We start from the raw sequence: 3,890 nt of genomic DNA, 5'->3' as shown, positions 1-3,890 counted from the left end.
TCCTCCAGTAGTCTGCTATTCCACCCATGCTTCTGAACCGACGTTTAAGCTCATTTAAGCCATTAACTGTCCAGATTAGTCCTGTACAGGAAAATCCTGTGTGGGGAAATGGAAATTCCATGGCAAGCTCCTAGCAGAGTTCTGCTGTATTGTTCTTGTAGGGAGGAAAGAGAGGTTGTGTTCCCACAGAATAAGCAATGAGCTTAACCCAAGGGGTCCTCACAGGATTTGTCAGGGACTAGCAGAAATTACACGTAAAACTTCTGTGTCTTTGGATTGAATTTTGGATCCCCATCTCCCAAAGAACTGTACTACCAAGTTCTGCCTCACTAGCTGCTGCTGCCCCAGAAGCAAAATTGAAAAGGTCATTGAAATTTATATAGTTTAAATGTGGTCGGGACATTTAAAGCTAATGTCAGTTAAGAATTTCTACTGGTAGGTTTAGGCCTCTGGTTTTGCCTCTCCTGATTGCAAATCCTCAGTCCTATGAAAGAGCATCCAAAATAGAAGGGGAGTTCCTGAAAAGGAAACGCTGTTTCCACCTATAGAATTCATCTTGGGGTTATGTTTTTTTGCTACTGGGAAGTGTTTGAACTACTTAAGCCTACGTTAAGTTGCTGATCATTGTATCAATCAATATGTATGTGTGCTTACCAAATACTTTTTTTAAAAGGAAAAAGAGAAAAAGTTTTAAATATAAGCTATTTATTGGAATACTTTCCAGCCCAGGAATGTGCCCTGACTGGATCCTGAATGAATAGCACGGCAAGCGTGTAAGTTAGCCCTTCTCTCGTTTTCCTGCTCTTCTTACCTCCATGGAAAGAAAGCACACACATAGGCCAGACCATAGCATGCCCTATCACATCCCCTGAATTGGGTTATCATGGGTAGCTGGTAGCACTCAAGTAAACCGTGGTAGAGCCTAACTGACTTAGAAGACTAGATCCTGGTTTCAAATCAATACAAGCATACAGGATTTTACACAAAGGCCATTAATCACCCATATACACTTGGAAATCTAAACTGTGTCTTGTTTGAGTCACATAGGATGTAGGCTTTCCAATAGGAGTTCTGGACACAGAACTTAAGTACTTTAATTATCCATGGCACTTTGTAAATTTTTAGGTATCATTTCTCCGCTATTGTACTTCCTTCAGTCTCTTATTGAATGAATTTATGATTCACTTGCCCGTGATAGAACTACAGTTTGTGAATTCTCAGAAGACAGAAGTCTTAAGATCCAATGTCGATTAATGACAATATGAATGGTAATTAAATGGGACCAAGAGCAAGGTATATTGTCTATGAAATGGTGATACTACAGTAAAAAAGCAGACCACAAGAGGCAGATCTAAAATCTAGGGATGAGAAATGGGAGATGCATGCTGCACTCCAGCTTCTTGAGAAGTTCTGAAATAGTAGTGAGGAGTTGCACTATGCCTTCACTATTCCCTAATACATTCTCAATGGGGCTTTCTCAATGTCTTTAATTGATATTGTTCATTGTGAGAGGCCTATTTAGAAAAAGAGTAGTATAGAGAAAATATAGTGGTTGCTGGCAGAGACATCTGGGCTCAAACATTATGCCCTAATACAAAGTGGCGCACCTCCATCTGGAGACACTGAGAATCTTCCCAGAGTGATCTATGTTGTGCTGTGAGAGCACTGCTTAGGAAGGAGGATAATAGAGTTTCAAGCCCTTTCAGGTAGAGAAAGGATCTCCTCACCTTTTCCCCCTTTCCTGTGCTGTCTGATGTGAGGAGAAGCCCTGTCAGTAACACCTCTAGCAATCTAATTCTCCATCTTCCTGGCTTTTATTAGTGTGCACCTGAAAACTGAAAAGATTTAGAAATGGCAAACTGATGACTACATGCTATCAAGACATTTCAGCTTTGGAGGACCAAAAATAAGATTTACACAGTCTGGAGGAACTGGGTTCCATTCAATTTTCTGGATTTTAATTTTGGTGACAAGAAATAAAAATACTGAAATGGCCTTATTGTCTCTGTAATTGGTTTGACAGCTCAACTAAAAAACCCCAAACAAACCAAAAATAAACAAAGGAAAAAAACAAACAAATACCACCACCACAAAAATCCCTCAGAGTCTTTGCTCCTCAAGCAAGGTTCTTTGTGTAATGCAGCAGAAATAAGCGCCACCCTTCAAAGGAAAGGTCCTTCAGATAGTGTTGAATAATTAATTTGCTGTTTTCTGACTGAATTTCACAACACTTGGTTGACTTGTCAAGAACCCACAGGATCACGTAGTGCACATTTGGATATGTGTAAAGATGAGAAACATCTGCATTTCTGGGACTATGTAAATGGTCTCATTGTGCTTTAGATTTCCAGCTGACACTTGCTGATGTAGGTGAATGGTCACTGAGGCACAGCACTATCATTGCTGCCATAACCCCTGTATCTTAGAAGAATGTTATTGTTGCATTTGCTGCTGTTTGCTATTGTGTAAAATGAAGAGACTTAGACTAAAAAAGTCACCTGTTGAGCGCATATGCTTTTATTTCCAAGAATTTGGATAATTCCATTATATTACATATTGCAAAATGTGCTTCATATAAAAAGCGGTATTTGAACAAATTATATTAATACTAAATTTAATGCATGTTATAAAAGGTCTACTTTTCCCAGACACAATATGATGCTGTTCATGGATTCTATATGGGTAAATTAATGTAAAAAGAGGATTCAGTGTATTAACTACCACTTTCACCACCAGGCAACATTCATCCTCCCGTCTTTCTGTGGGTTATGTATTTGGTGGTGAATACTGCTATACACCAGGCTGCATCTTCAGCCTCTGTTCTAAGCAAGTGTACTTTCTTCCTTTACTACTACTTCCTTTGTCTATTACCTCAATTTCTCTAAGGTTACGCTTTTTTTATGAAAGCTCAGTTAAATCCTTGTACTTTGCAAAGACTGCATTTAGAGTCTGGGCTAGGTTTCCGTCTCTGAGTGGAAAGTGCAGCAGCAAAAAAAATCACTTAAATAAATGCTTTTTACATTGCCTTCTGAGGCTAACAAAAATTGTGATCTGTCAAAACTGTGAAGAAAAATGATTTCAAAGATATGATGGTGTGGAGGAACTCTGCTACGCTACAGATTTTATGCTGTGGCTGTTAGCTGAAGTACCTGGGACAGTCCTAGCTAGTGTGGCAATGCACAAAGACAGTGCTTCAAATAATTCCCCAAATCTCTGGGGGAACTAACATACAACATAGTGGAGTTAATTAAAGCAAGAAGTGAGCTCTCTTTAATATCCAAAATACAGAAATATTTTACAGATTTTTTTTTTTCCCCAGAAAGAAAAAAGAAAAGAAAGAAAGAGAAAAGAGAAAAGAGCAAAGAAAAAAGGGAAGGGGAGGGGGAGGGGGAGAGGAGAGGAGAGGAGAGGAGAGGAGAGGAGAGGAGAGGAGAGGAGAGGAGAGGAGAGGAGAGGAGAGGAGAGGAGAGGAGAGAGGAGAGGAGAAAAGGGGGGAGAAAAGGGGAGAGAAAAGGGGAGAGAAAAGGGGAGAGAAAAGGGGAGAGAAAAGGGGAGAAAAGGAAAATGGGGAAAGGAAAAAGGAAAAAGGGAAAGCAATTCAACCCAGGATGCTAAAGAAGATTGAGGGTGCTGCAGGCAGAATATTCACACGGGTGAGAAGTGTCTTAAGCCTGTAAAGGCAGCTTACAGATAGCTCCCCTAAATGCTCAGGTTTCTATTGTTTTAAACAGCTTATTTCCCCTCATCTTAGAGGGATTTTTGTCTGTCTCTAGTAAGCCTTCCTTTAGGCCACAGGGGAGTTCCAGCTAATTAAAGAAGGATTTATAGTTGTTTTCCCCAAAAGGTCCCAGTACCTGACAGATGAGACCAGGGACCAGGGCCACCTTGAA

Source organism: Pezoporus flaviventris, unplaced genomic scaffold (genome assembly GCF_033815535.1).
Source record: "Pezoporus flaviventris isolate CSIRO_AGI_PZ_B2104156 unplaced genomic scaffold, CSIRO_AGI_Pfla_v1 ptg000066l, whole genome shotgun sequence".
Taxonomy (NCBI): domain Eukaryota; kingdom Metazoa; phylum Chordata; class Aves; order Psittaciformes; family Psittacidae; genus Pezoporus; species Pezoporus flaviventris.
The sequence above is the reverse complement of the archived record's forward strand: the minus strand, read 5'-3'. Positions refer to the sequence as shown.